Here is a 15,586-nt window from a genome sequence, read left to right as displayed (position 1 = left end):
CCTTCCTCCCTTCCTCCCTTCCTCCCTTCCTCCTTTCCTCCCTTCCTCCTTCCCTCCCTCCCTTGTAGTATGTGTTCCATCTCAGTCTTTCTCTTCCCTTTGAGCATCTTGATAAATTTTGAAAGCAATATTTTCAACTCTTTAGAGCTGCTAAAATTTTAATAAGATTACTTGTTCTGATAATATACTGCTCTCTCCCATTAGAGTATATATTTCAGGTAAATTTGATTGCCTCTTTAAGCTACATGCATCTTGAGAAATTATCTTAAAATAATTTGGATTTGTTTTGTACTGCCATAAGCCAAATGATTTTTTTAAGCCTTAAGCATAGTGTGAGGCAACACAAATTACCAACCATGGTAGGTTTTTTTGGATGTAGGTAATACTAAACCAAATCTTGAGTTGATTCTGATGTCAGAAAATTGTATTTAGAGCTGGATTTTTTTTGGTTGCTTTTAAAGTTGAAAACATGAAAAAGATGCTGAATATAAAAACTATTTTCAATGAAGCAATAATGGCAAAATAGAAAAGCATTAAAATGGAAAGTAAGCCATTTTCCCACTGTCTTGTCTGTTTAAGTGAAGACTTGCCAGCCTTCCAGCATGCTGTGGGATGTGCTGCTCTGCACAGTGTTCCTCTCCCTTGTTGATAACTGCATGGTGTATGGAGCATGTTTTTGTTTTTTTTTGAGGACAGGTGGCTGTCTCGGCTACCAAAGAATGAAAAAGCTCTCAGAAAAATACAGCATGTTAGACTAAATGCTTATTAGCTTCATGCCATGTAAAGTTTATGGAGTTTCCATCACTGAAGTTAATCAAGAACTTGATTGGACATGGTCCCAGGTGACCTGCTGTTGTAGACCATGCTTGAGCAGGGTGGGGTTAGGTGAGGGAACTCAAGCAGTCCTTCTGCAGCTCAAGGATGCTGTGATCCTCTAAATTCAGCAGAATTCACCCAAATCAGGGCATGTCTGTATGTGTTAGTTTTCCCACATCTCTGTCTTCTTAAAGGACGAATTCTTCATGAAATTGTCAAAATAATTTCCTGGATTTTTATTTTGATGCAGTTTGAGTTCTTATATCATCAGAATAACAATATTTAAAGTGTTACAGTTCTGTGTAGATATTTCAACATCCTTATTATTGTAATGCTTGACTATCATGTACACAGAATGCTTTGTTTCTTGGAAACTTCTATTAGTATCTCCTACAACTCTGTTGAATAAGTATTATGCTTGGAATTCACATAATGCATCATTTCACTCAACCAGATTCACATTCAGCCAGAGGTTCATAAACCTTTTACTGTTGACTGGATGTCAACAGTGTCAAAAGTGACAGACACCATCACTGGCAATGGTCTTGACAGCAACTAATACTGTTGGCATGGGAAGTGATCATGTCTGTGTCAGGCTGCTTGCCAGTCTGAAGTCATTAATGGTACTTGTACTCAGAACAGCTACTCTAATGGCCTTTCCTTAAAGTCTGCATTATGGTAAGTCCTATTGCTGTAATTCCAGTCCTCCTACCAGACCTCCTGACTGGCAGAACTTGGAACATAGTACAAATATAAGTGTTGGCCTCAAATTTTAGTTTCTTTTTAAGACAAATGCTTTAATAATGCAAGCCATTTTTTCTTTCATTATTACTATCATAGATTTTCTTATATGAACCAAGCATATTTTGGGGGGACCTTAATTGCCCTTAGGAGCGTTCATCTTTTTGAAGTTACAGCAAATAAAGCACTTACCACTTCTGAAACCACATGTATAGAGATAGATCTCTGTTTCTGCTTCTAATATAACATGACAGGCAACGTGAGGAAAAGTCAGTGTCTGAAAACTCATCATTCTGCAGGTGGTTTGGAGTGAGATTCTTCTTATATACATTTTCTTGTCAGCTGAATGTTCTTCTAAGTGCTGTTAAAAAGTATTTTTAGTGGGCTTGTATACTGAGAAAATAGTAAGTTGAATGGTAATCCTTTGTATCTGTCTTTCACCATCAAATGTTGAGAGCGTACAGGTGACAAGTTCCTTGTTTCTAGAAAACAAAATTTTTTCAGAATAACTGAATTATTATTTTGTCCCCAAACCATTGGGCTTTAAGAAACCTCCTCTGTATTAGCACTGACAGCTGCTGTATTTATGTAGGTAATTTCTTTGTGTCTTTACTTCTCCATCTCAAAAGAAGAAATGAAATGAATATATCATAGAAGTAGGGAACTTCCACCAGGAGACTCTACTCAGAGTTGAGTCTTTGAGTGAAGGTATCCAACTTTCTTCAAGCTGAAGAAACTAAGTGATAGCAGAAACCTTCCAATTAGCTAAATTCATGTTTGACTAGACCAGACTCAGATAATCTAAAACAAGATAATTGTTTAACTAGGGGAAACTCTTGTCTGCTAGGTGAATCTTATTTGAGTCTCTTAAAAAGGAAGAATTGATCCAACTTCAAAATTTTCCTGAGCCATGCAAACCATGAAGTTTCATCTTGTCTCCAGAACAGTGTCTTCCTTCCAGTTTGTCAGAGGTTTGCCTTGGAAGTCTCCCTGTCAGCTTTTCAAATGTAGATTTCTTCAGTGCCCTCCTTTTCTGATGGTCCATAGCAGGCACTGCCAGTGCAGAGAAACTCTGAGGAGCAGAGCAGTCTCTCCAGTGGCCCCAGGGAAGTAGGTAGGGCAGCATAATGCAGTGGCCTTCCTCCTCTTCTTCGCTTGCCTCCTTTCTGGGTTAAACACATAGAAGGTAGGTACATGAGAAACTGAAAACAAACTAAATAATTCTACCATCTGTTACAAGCCATCAAAACAGAAGTAGGATAAAATATGAATTCATAACAGCTTTAAAAATATAGTGCAATTTGGAGAGTAAGCAGGTGAATGTTTATGTAACATAGCTTGCCATGGGAAAACTAAGTAATGCATTTTTGACATGTTAATGGTTTTACAGCTTCTTAAATAGAATTGGAGAAATGTATCCAGGTACCATTTCAAATAGGCACTATCATCACAGAGCTAGGGAAGGCTCTGTAGGTGCTTTTCTTCCTGAATAGATGGACAAATACAACATCTGTAATTTTCAGCATATAGGTATTACTTCCCTCTTTTCTTTCATAAATTGGCGGGTTTAATTAATCTTTTTGTTTCTGGTTGAGTTGCTTCTCTTTTGGCTGACTTCACTCCCTGTAGGAGCCATTCTGTCCAGTGGTGCATAAAACCATGTCTGTGATAAGAAGCTTGATGAATCACGAACAGGGATAATTTATACAGAGAATTGTTCTTGTATTATACTGGATATGCAAATAAAATGGGTCATGGGACAAGGATTTTTGTAGTGGGACTTAGTATAGACTCACCTCTGAGACCTGGAGATCAAAAATGATCTACAGTGGTGGGGGAATATTGATTTTTTGGTTATGTGCTTACTTAAAATAAGCTTGGCTATCTTTTAGAGAGTTTCAAAGAGACTAAGGGTGTTTATGATCAGTGTAGTAACCAAGGGGCTGTCTATTCACCAAACTCCTACATTCCTTTTTTAAAAAAATATTTTACACGGCAGTGATTTTTATATTTCTCTGCAGTTTGTGTCTGTGTGTAAAAAGGCATGTTGCCAAACTCTAAATTTCTTTGGATTGCTTCTGAACAAAACACAAATTTTGGCAAAGAACAACTTCTAGAAGGTTTCCTTAGCTAAAATGTTAGGATAAATAGTGTCGATCCTGAGAGAATGACAAAAAACATCTGTTCTTCAGGAGTGAAAGCTGTTCTCCACAATATGGGTGTTTTCTGTGGGCTTTGCCTTTTGAGTGTGAGATGTTTCTGGAACTCAGGCCATGGTTTCACAGTAGGCAAGAAAAGAATAAAGAGAATTCTTGATCTTAAGTCATTGCATTAACACAAATTAATGTGAAAATTGGTTCCTTTGTATTACAGCATAATTTCAGAACCAGTAGCTTATGGAATGTACTTAATACAAGTACTGTCTAAGTACTGTCTAGTTGAATAGATTTAATCGTGCTTCACTGAGAAGGGTGTAACACCATTTGAGGATTTCTTTCTTATCTTTCTTATCAATAACATTTGTATTTAGAAATATGTGTATGTGAAAAAAAAATCAAGTAATATCCTAAACTGCTAACCTAAAATTAAGAGTGTGAATGTGGAAAAAAATTATTCATAAAGTAATCAGATGGGCTATTTATTGCATTACAATAATTAAGAACATACTTTTAATGAATTAAAACAATTTTGAGAAAACCAAGTGGTTGAAGTTGGGACTGAGTCAAGAGACATCATACTTGCAAATGAGGGAAGTGGTGGTAAGTAGCACAATGTGCTGTTGGTAGGAATTGTTGACCCAGTCTGCTCTGTGCTCTTCAAGTCATCCTTTAGATCTTCAAACTCCAGCACGTCTCCTACAGAGCATAAACTGTTTCTTCATTATTAACTGCTTGCTAATAAAGAATTAAGAGTCTAATAGCATAAGCCTAGAATGATGCCCTTTCTCATGATTTCAAGGAAAGGCTATTTTAGTCTACTCAAACTGAAGGAATTTCTTTCTTGTCCTGATTGGAGGTGGTTTGTTGTCAATAGAGGGGTTTACAGCTGTGCCAAAGTCAGCTTACAGTTCCATCAGCTCCAGCAGTTGACTGGAAGGATGGACGCTAAGTTTGTGCATTCAGGTACACATGATGGGAGCACAGCCTTTTAGCTGTGTATAGCCCTCTGTTTTTTGTTGTATATTGGAGTACTTCCTGCTACAGTTTACTGTAGACCTGATTTTCTCAGTCTGAGGGAGTTTTCAGCCTGTCAGTAGCCAATTCTTCCCAAGGCTACTGACAGGCTGAAAACTCTCTTGGACTCAGAAATTCAGGTCCACAGTTTACAGCAGAGTTCAGTTTTTCGAACTATTCTGCAGAGAAAATGCTGGCCTATTAAGCAGTTGCCTTGCAATGTGCAGTATAGAAAACTGGTGTGAATGTTGCCTGTCAGTCTCGGGAGTCCTGTACTGTCAAATTTCTAGTAAACAGGAACCCAATGTAAATGATACTTGGGTTATTTTCAGCTAACTCATTCAGCAAAGCCACTGAGTAGTTAACCTTAAGATGTTTTTTGTAAGTCTCTCCCAAGCAGTTAGTGTTGCATGTGTTCAGTGTTGTCTTTTAGTACACTGGGTGCTGGTCCAGTAGTGTTTAACCTCTTCATTAATGAGCTGAACTGCAAGACAAAATGAACCTGCAGCATGTTCACAGATAACACAGAACTGGAAGGAATAGCTGATGCATGAGATAAATGTGTTGCAATTCAGAAGGACCTGGACAGGCTGGAGAACTGGGCAGACAGAAAAATTATGAAGTTTATCAAAGGAATACACATCTTGCATTTGGAGAATAATACCTACAGACACTGGTGCAGGCTAAGGAATGAACATCTAGAAAGTAGCCTTCCAGAAGAGGTCCTGGAGTCTTCATCCTTGGAAACCTGCATAACTGACCCTGCTTGAGCAGCAAGGTTGGACAAGATCTCAAGATGTCCCTGCCAACCAAAATGATTCTGCATGAAAACCAAGACTTATTACACATACTATGGAAGTGATACATTCAAGAGACAGAGAAGTAACAGAAAATGAAAGACAGATTTTGGAGGTTTTATCTTCATAAACATTTTAAATTTCCCTTTTGTTAAAATGGAAGCTTTGAAGATGACTTTCTTTCCTCCCATGCACTACTGGAATCTTTTGCCTGGGCTCAACTTCTGTCTTCTCTGTCCATGGGTTTCTTGCTGCTGGTGCAGCCATCCTTTCTCCCAACCTAAGCAACAACTTTTCTTTGACAGGTGATTTCTTCTCCTATGATGATATCAGACTTGCTTGACATGTGGATTTTGATGGGAGTTTCTAGATCCTGTTTACTTATTTATTTTGAATCCTTTTAATTCTAAACAGCTAAACAAAATTTCTGTAATAAATTGGAAGGGCCAGTTGTGGTTCTGTCCTGACATTCCAGATCAAATATTTTTTGCCTTCTGGTCCTGACTTTTTCCTGCTTTGTGATGGGAGACCAGGCAGAACTGAAAGAAGGTATCTTTTGGGGTGATGGAGGGAAGCACAATGAAAATGAGACTGGGATAGAGTGATTTGAAAGACAGATGGACTTAGAAGAAGGGGAAAGGAAATTAGGAGAATTTGTTAGTGGAATATCCAAGAGGGAGACATATTAGGCTAGTCAGTAGACTTAGGGAAGATGTAGCAAGGTAGAGCTGTGGGATATTTGTATTTGCATAACATTGGTATATGTAATTTTATGTGAATTTTCTCTCAGACTTTGCAATGGTTTTCTAAGAATAGGTGTGTCCTGCAGCCCTACCAAGAATAGGCAGGGAATCTTAAGAAAATAATGATTTAAAAAATAAGGGGGAAGGAAAGTTGAAAAATTAAGTAGAAAGTGGAAAAGCATAGCAGAATAAGCAATAGGGAAGAAATAGCATAACTGAAACTGGAAGGGATAATTAATGGAGGAAGAAGATGGCAGTAGTTGGGTGCAGTGTGGGACCGAGCAGTTGCCATCTCTGTCTCTGAGGGAATCATGTTGAAAACTGCTCAGTTATGTGCCAGTTATGTGATTGAAGTCACTGTAGACATTTCCTGAAAAAAAAATTGCCACTCCCAGCATATTAGAAAGTGTTGTGGAAGGCTGCTAGGTTTTGAAAAAAGAATTAAAAATTAGTGGCAAAGTTTCCTGATTTATCTCAATTGACAAAGATTAGTCAGCTTTGAATGTGTGATCTAGGTGTACATATTACCTGATAAAATAATAGTCATTCACAAGTTCTTTTTTAGTCATTTATTTGTGCTACAGCGTTCTCTTCCACCAGGGTGCTGGAGCATGCTGATTTTCCCTGGGGAGAGACTAGTGAGGTGCGAAAGCTGGTCTTTTATATTAAAAAAAAATAAAAAATAAAAAAATCAAGTTCATAAGCCTCTCATTTAAGTTTTCTGGGTTTGTAACAGTCTGAATAGCAAAGGGCTGGAGTTTAATTCTTTAATACATAAAGTTACCTGGATAAAGAGTAATGTTTTTCCCAGAGGAACCACATGTAAGTTGAGTGCACTTTTTCTTTTAAAATATTCTTAATAATTATTCATGCATATGTGGATCAATGTGAAGAACTGTTTATTGATGTTAATTTCAAATGAGATTACTCCTTTTATTTTTCTTGCTTTTAGATGTGACAAATTTATATCTGTTATACGTGTGTACTGATCTCATGAATATTTTTCTAGGTTCCATGGGGCTTTTTCTTAGTGAGGTGAGGTAGATCTTTGTTAATGGGAAAACATTTAAATCCTAAGAGGAGAATTTAGCCTCTTATGACTACCAAGTCTGGTATGATGTAGTGCCACTGTTGGCATCCACTTGTATTTTCCATGACCAGTTTATCTCATCATCATGTATTTTCACATTGTCAGTTGACAATGATGCACTGTGTGATCAATACTAGCTCACTAAATTCTTCTGTGCAGAGTTGAGAAAAGTTAAAAATTAGTGGTACACTTAATTTTTAGCTGATATTATTACTGAAAATATTTTGATGCCTTCAGAGAGAAGATGCTCAAGAAAAGTAGAACATAAGTGGTATAATATTTATTTCCACTAGCATTACTTCTATTTTTGGAAGCAGCTCTCATAGAACTCATTTTACAGGAAAAGAATACAAATTATTTTCCCACTCTTCACCACTACTCCTCTCTCATTTTTTTCCTCTCTTCCCATCCTGCTTTTAAAATTAGACTTCTAAGAAGTCTTTTAAAAAGCAGCCACTGGGGGACACGTTCATTATATCTGCTCCTCTTCTTGCTTATTGAGCCTTAAGTTAAATGATTGAAGTTGGGACAGCAGTTGCAAGCAATTGAATTGATGAGTTGGAGGAAAAGCCAGCAGGTGAATTCAGCAGGGTGTTCTTTTTATGATGTAGCTCCTTGATTACCAAGAAAACAGTGCATCATATTTTTTGCAGATAGTTGGTCGAGATAGTAACACATGCCCCATCTCTAACCCATTAATCTGTAGAAAATCTGAAGCTGGAAATGCATGAAGAGTAGAAGTAGGTGGATGATATTTGCTCCTTGGGGGTTTGGTTTACAGGCTAGGAAGGTTATGCAGGAGGTGAAGTCGATACTTTGATTATGTCTATGGTATTGACTATTCAATTTTCATAAAATTATCCATTCTATAACACTTGGGAAATAAAACCCAAAAGAAGTTCTTGTCTTCCAGGCTGCTTTTTTATCCATCATCCCACATAAATTATTCTGGATCGAATTAATAATGTAGATATTTGGTGTTTGAAAACAGAAGATGTATGCTATGAATTAAAAAAATATGAAGGTAGTTATGTCAAAATAAGATGTTCACACAAGGGAAAATTTTGTTTCTTTTCAGAGGAAAGAGGAGTTGCTACTCTTTTATAAATAATAGAAGGTTCTGTTTGCCAGAAATAGTCTTACATAAGTAGGCCTAGTAAGTAGCTATTCTGTGTATGGCATCAGACAAATTTTTGGTTTTTAAGTTTCACCATTGCTAGTAAAAAGTGGCTTCACATCTTTCCAGTACGGTTTGGTTAGTGTAATGACATCAAACTCTAAGCATTTCTATTTGTGTTTGCGTACACAATGAAATTAAGAAGCAATGGAGGTACACAAGTAGCACCAGTGCTGTGATGAAGTGCTCTTAAAATAAGTATGCACAAGTAGAAGTGTCTGGAGATATAAAATATTCAGAGGGTTGAATTAATGACCGAGAAAGACGGTTTGATGTTTTGAAAGTTTCTTTTTTAAAAAAAGAATCAATTATGTATTAATATAAAGCTGTTTGATTAGCCGTCGGCAGCGGGTGGAGGCCGGGCTGGCTGATCCCAGACTGGGGCGCAGGCTGGCAGCATCTCAGGGTGCACAGTCACTCAGGGGCATGAGGAGAGCATGTCCTGCTGCACTGCTGCCCAGAGGGCTCTCCTGGCATCGGGGTGCAGGCAGCCCTAAAGTGGTCAGCGCCAGGATTTCTCTGGGCTGACTGCAAGAGGTGTTTCCTGCTAGCCTAAAGCCAGCACAGCTCCCAGCTCCTCCTTCACAGTGACCTCTGAAATGCATGGCGTGCATAAAGATGGAATTGTGTGTTGTCATTTAGAAGTAGCTTCTATTAGGCAAAATTTTTTAAAATAGATTCTGGAGGAAGTAAAAATCATTACTCATCAAAAATAAGCTGTAATAGAAGATGTTCTGACATTCATTTCAGAATGCTTTTTAAGGACTTTTTCTGCAACTTCATATGAAACCCCAACTGTCCCCAAGTTAATTGTAAAATAAAACCTTAGGCAGAAGAAAGTTTCCATGTGTTTTCTTTGTGTGTGTGTGTGTATATATAGCTAGTTAATGGTCTGTGTAAATAAGGACTGTACTTACTGCCTAAATGATCCATCTTGCTGATACCGCTGTGAAGCCTTATCCGTTGTTATCAGAGCTGAGCTCCTCATTTTGGCAGAATCTCAGCTGCCTTTTTTTTAATACATTTTTTCATCTTTCTGGTAGAACCCAGAGCACACTTAACAGTTTCAGTCAAAAAAATCACAAAGTCAGTGTTAATGTGAACTTTTCTCACATGAATCTGCAAATGGTTTCCCTTTTCTTTGGCTTCTGTGTCTATAAAGTCCCAGAGAATGGTCTAAATATAGGCCTAAGGATCATAGAGTTCTGGATTAGCAAATGCCATTAAAGTGCCTCTTAAGTTCTGATCTTTCTACAATGTATATGTAAAATTAAAGTGTGAATTTTCTGGATCATGTTTTCAAGCTAAAAAGGGATTGTTTCTTTAGTTTGCATTTTCTCCATGGGAGCTGCCATTTTATTGATGCCATTTAGCAGAGGGCCCAGTTTACAGGAGCATGCTGAGAAGTTTTTTGTAGAGAACAGTGGAAATCAGAACATTCTAAGTTGTAAAACATCCCGCTGATTTTATTTTCTAATAAAATGTTTAAAGGTTTCTGTATTAACCAAAATAGGTTAGCCAAGTTAGCACCCTGGGGCTTCAGTCTTCCTGCTTTTTACTAAGACTGTGTAGCTTACAGAGATTGTTCAAAGCTCACAGGATAGTTTTGATCAACCACCACTTCAAATCAGTGGTTTTTGGTATTGGCTTTTATAAAATGTGATAGTATCACTGACTAATCTGACACAGTATCTTTGGAGTATGTCTGATGTTGACTCCTTTTATTTGGGTAGCAGCTACTAAGCCTAGTGAAGAAGCAGAGGATTTAAGGCTTGTCTTATCTCTAACAATATCATGGCATTTTTGTGTTAAGCTTCTTTTTTTTACTACTGCTGTCCCACAGATGGTGCAGGCACTGCCCACATACTTCTCCAGCCTTTTTCATCACAGGGTTGAAAAAACCTTTAAAATCCTTATTGATCATTAGGCAGATGAAATACACTGAAATTTATTTAGTATTCTGTAGTTGATGTGTATTGCCCTGCTGACCTTAGGCTAACTTCTGTATAATGGAGGCATGTCATTATCCTTCAGAACTATGGTCTTGGTGTCAAGGGTCAAGTACATAAAATCCAGGACAGAAGGTCTCTCTTCAACATGTTAGAGGAAGATAGTGAAAATGGACATACTGTAAGGACTGCCTACAGTAGGATATTTGGAAGCTTTTCCTAAAAGTGAGGAAAGATACCATCAGACCTTAAGGTTCTCCAGCAATACTGGTCTCTTTGTTCATGGTTCAGCCCATTTTCTCTGTGTTCTCTTCCCTTCCACCTCCCACTCAATTTTTAATAGAAGCAGATGTTTCCGGCAGTCACAACTTAGAATCTTTAGGTTTTTTTTTTTTGATTGATACATACCAGCCTGGAATTTATTTTTTAGTTGAAGATCTGCATCTGCCAGACATCCAAGGTACTCCTTTTGTGACTTCCCGAAACAATTCAGGGGAGCAGGTGCTTTCCTTGAAATTCCTGCATGCTGCAGTGAAGAGGAAATGTCAGTCTAAAGATGCCCCTTGGGTGTGTCTCAGTAACTGCTTAGGAGTTAATAAAATCCTAGCTCAGGAGAACTGTTGCACTGACCCAAAAACCAGCTCTCCTGGTGTAGTGATGGTGCCTGACACTGAGACAAGGAGTTATGAAAAAAACAGCCAGTGAACTGCCCTGCCCCACCCCACATTTCTCCAGGATTTCTATCCAGAAGATATCTGCCAGGTTTCTTCTCCTTCATTTCTCTTTCCTGACAAGTCTTAGGCAGTGAGATCAGAAGATGATAAACTCCACTTAGTTGTTACTAAGTTGAATTATTTAAGTTATTAAAGTGGAGTTGTTACTCCACTTCTTTAATAATCATAATCATATTACTGATTTTGGTTCATCAATAAGAAAACATGAGTATCTGCTGAAAAGTAAGTGGGAAACTTGGCACGAAGTATCTCTTATTATATATTATATAGGAATATTGTATGTTTCTTGGTTGTTAATTTCTAAGATTCAGTCCATAGTTCTGATTCAGGGGGGTGATGTGGGAAAAAATGGGGTGTAGGGAAATGACAGAAACTTCAGAGGTCATGTCAGGAAATGGACTTTGTGGAGCAATCTCTTGAATATTCTCTTGATCTTTTGGATAAATTTTGATTTCTTAAATTAATTTTATAGGGTGTATAATGCTTTTAGTCAATCTAGTAAAAATATTATTTTTTAGTTTGGGAAAGTGAGAACTGTCTTCAATTATTGTGTTTCTTTGGCTCATTTCTTAGCTGCTAAATTCTTCCTCTCTGGGTACAACCTTTCAAAGATCAGCAAAGAAAATACTAATAAGCCATGAGACTGTTGCTGCCAGTCTAATGTAATTCCCTTTGTAGTGAAGGCAGAACAGAAGAGGAAAAGGGCAGCCAATTCTCCACAGTATGGAGAGAATGCCTATATCCTGGCTTCAGTAAAATGGAAATAAATATGGAATGGAATTAACTGATTATCTGACAAAAGTACTGCATCTTACTGAAATTCCATTATGTGAAAGTACGTAGGAACTTGATCACAGTGGAGAGACTGAGCATGGAGCATTCCCCTGAATATGCAAAAGTGCAAGTGGCTAAGTTAGCCAGAAGATGCATGTATGGATAAAGTGCATTCTGCACACACAGACATGGATTAACCACATCTGAGCCACTGGAAGATGTCTTGCTGCTATGCATTAAAAGAGAATGTCTTTAAAGCCAGCTTATCCAGCTTCACAGGGATGGCTTTGGCATTGGAGAAAACTTGTTTGACAGCAAATGTAATCCATCAAACTGAAAGGGATCTTGTTTAGATGAGAGGGACAATCCTTTTCCTTGGCCCAGTGGGCTTTTCAAATGCTGTTGGTTGATGAAATGTTAATCTGTATGCTAATTTTATCAATAGGATCCTAAAGTCTCTAGTGGCATGTAAAAATGTCAGCTTCTGGGCCCCAGGTCAGATAAAACCTGTGCAAAGTATGGAATTAATCTAAAATTTTGCTAGATATAGAACATATTTTAGAAATCAAGTAAAGATTTTTTTTACAGTGATTCTTACAAATCTTGGTACAGATGCAGCTAAGGTTGTGCAGGAAGCCTGTAAATGTAACAAGATTGCTTTTTATCATCTGGCAATCAGGAGTGATCCCTGATGACTGGAAAAATAAAAATGTTGCACCTATGTAGAGGAAGAACAGCACCTATAGGGTTGTTGATCTCTCCACAGTATGAGGGAAGATTATGGAACAAATTATTCTAGAACTCATTTCTGAGCACATAAGAGACAAGAAGGTGTTGAGGATGGCTGGTATGGCTTTACTAATGACAAATCACACCTGACCAGCATAATTGCCTCCTGCAAATGACTGGCTCTGTAAACAGTAGAAGTGTATTGAATGTTGTTTCACATGTGCTTCAGCAAATTCTTTAGAAAAGTCTTCAGTAGTATCCCAGTAAACAACTTGAGGACTGGTGAGTGCTGGTTGGATTGCTACATTCCAAGGCTGGCGGTCCACATCCAAAACACAATTGACAACTCGCTACTAGGACTCCAGTCCTTCAGGAGCTGATGGTGGGGAACAATGCTGTTTGATGGGATGTCTGTCATTATTACAGACTTACCTGGCAATCACTGGACTCTTGGCCGAGCTTGGCTGCCAAACCTGTTTTGGTCCCCACGTTTGGGCTCAGGGCCGTGTTACCGAGGCTTGCTGCATCTGCCTGCCTCATTGTCTTGCTCAGTGGATGGCTCCTTGCTTTGCAGAGGTACTCTTGCTGCTTCTAGACAAAAAACATGCTGTTCTGAGCAGGGTGTTGGACTAGATGGAGTCCAGAGACCCCTTGCAGCCTACATGTTGTTTTTTTTATTCTGTGAAATGTGGCTGTTCTCCAGCCAAAATCTTACTGGCTGCTTTGTGAGGCCTTAGCTGTTGGTATTTAGTCATTTTTTGTTAAAATAGATATAGATTATCAGGCAGCCATATATTGAGATAAAATGAGCAAGGTGAGCTTCTTTCTATTTTCTGTCATAATGAGATGTATACAAAGAGAGAGGGCAGATGGCTGGGGTCTCTTCCTTAGATTTCGGTTGGGATGCCTAGAGGAGTTCTGAAGGGAGAACCTCTCACTCTGCCAGAGCTGCAGGAACGATGGTCTGCAAACTGTGGTGAACAGGCATCTCTGTCATGTCTCAGTACAGCTTCGCTCCTGCACCACCTCTCTCCTGGTGTGGCAGAGGAACAAGTGAGGTCTGCCGTACATGTCTTACACCTTGTGATGGGGTGATGTTAGTGCGGCTGCCCTGAGGGATTAGCTGCCAACGGGGGAGGTTCAGTGTGTTTCTCTTCAGCTGTTAACTGTGCTTCACAGTGGGAGAGGGTGAGAAAGAGTGTGTGCTGTGTAGCCTGCTTCCAACACCTTGGTCTCCCTTATAGCAGCTCAGAGAAGAGGTGCCTGCAGCCAAGTAGGTGTTTCCCCTAATAGCAGACCCCCATTATTTGTGCATGGAGCAGCAGGTCTGTGGTTGCTCCTGGAAGCCAGGAATACTCAGAGTGAAAGTGGCTGTGACACTTTTGCACTATCTCTGCAACTGGAGGACTGGGGCAGCATCCTCTGCTCACTCCTCCTAGAGCTGGTTCCACTGGCTTGTGCTGGAAACGAAGGCAGATGTGGCAAGAAAAAATGATCAGATGCTTATAGCTGGTTTACTGCTGGCACTAGCTATGCCAGGCAGGGTAGAATCGTTCTGCATTTTGCTGTTACCTTAATTCTGCTCCTACACAGTTCTAATTATAGTCCTGATATGATCTAATTAAAAAAAAAAAGCCACACCAATCACTACTCCCTGTACTGCCTGATTGATTCTAAAGCCATGAAACAGTGAAAGCTGGGCAGGCTTAGCAGCTCTGGAGGATCCCTGCTGCAAACTCTGACACATACTTCTTGAATCCTGGGTGGAGAATATGTAAGAATAAACTGGATTGGTAATTATGAATATTGTCAGTAAACTCTCAATATTAAAAAGTATGCTGTCCAGATAATTTATATTAATAAGTAGATGTCCATGTGACGGTCTATACACAAATAAGCAGCTGCAGGTATTTTTTTGGGAAGATGACTGTGCAGCCATTTTTGTATTTGAAGCTTTTCTGAGGAGGTAGTCACTTCATTTGTACTACGGTTTGTAATTCCAACTCTGCCACTAAAACCCAGTGTGATTTTAATGGTTTTTAATCTACATTTGAATATTGCATGCTTATTTGTTTTCACCAGAGATTTGCTATTGATTGAATTCTTAAATGGTGTCCCTGCTGGCAGAATTGCTTCCTACTAGTTAGCATCTGTCTGCCGGATCAGGGGCTCTGGGTTCATATCCTTGCTTTCACTGACACAAATAGGATGGCTTAGCACATCTTTCTTTTTTTGTCTCTCCGTCTTTATTTGTAGTTCTCCACCTCCGTAAATCCTTCTGTCTTTTCTCTTTTTTCTTCTCCTCTTAACTTCTCACATAGTGAAGCTAACAGAGGAGGGTGTGTGGGATGATGAGTAGAAAAGGGGGAGAGAAAGTGAGAGGGAGAGTGAGGGAGACAAAAGAGAGAATGTGAGAGGTGAGGAGGAGGTGGTAATGAAGGTGGAAATAGAACAAAAAGGGAGGGGGAGCAGGTGAGTGGAAGGGAGAATTAAATAAGGAGGGCATGTGAGGGGGAGAGACTGCTTCTAGATCTTTAGACCAAAGGTATAGCAGTCATTTTTTTTCCTGCTTACAGGAGGAATAATTAGAGCAAATGTTGGTCCTGAACCTCTTCTGTCAGGCAGTTAATTTTCCAAAGCCCTGAATGGATCACTTTATTTTTATTCTTACCTCCATATGTACAAAAGCTTGTAGTATTAAATGTGTTTGCTCACTGGTCAATGTGGGGAAGTGGCTGCAGGGACATTTACTCTCCCAGTTGTTGTATGGGAAAATTTTTTGACATAAAGTTCCAGTTTTAGCAAAATGAATCTAAAAGAGTGTTTGTGTTCTAGTTACCTAACCATGCATCTGCTCTTCTTA

The 15,586-nt window shown here is 38.9% G+C and overlaps 1 protein-coding gene across 24 annotated transcripts in view; it reads left to right on the top strand.

Moving 5' to 3' along the window:
- The window catches only part of RIMS1 (regulating synaptic membrane exocytosis 1), a 302,405-nt gene that overhangs the window by 75,005 nt on the left and 211,814 nt on the right, over positions 1-15,586 (top strand). The gene's annotated exons all lie outside the window — the stretch shown is intronic.

This window comes from Parus major, chromosome 3 (genome assembly GCF_001522545.3).
Source record: "Parus major isolate Abel chromosome 3, Parus_major1.1, whole genome shotgun sequence".
NCBI lineage: Eukaryota > Metazoa > Chordata > Aves > Passeriformes > Paridae > Parus > Parus major.
The sequence above is the reverse complement of the archived record's forward strand: the minus strand, read 5'-3'. Positions and strand labels throughout refer to the sequence as shown.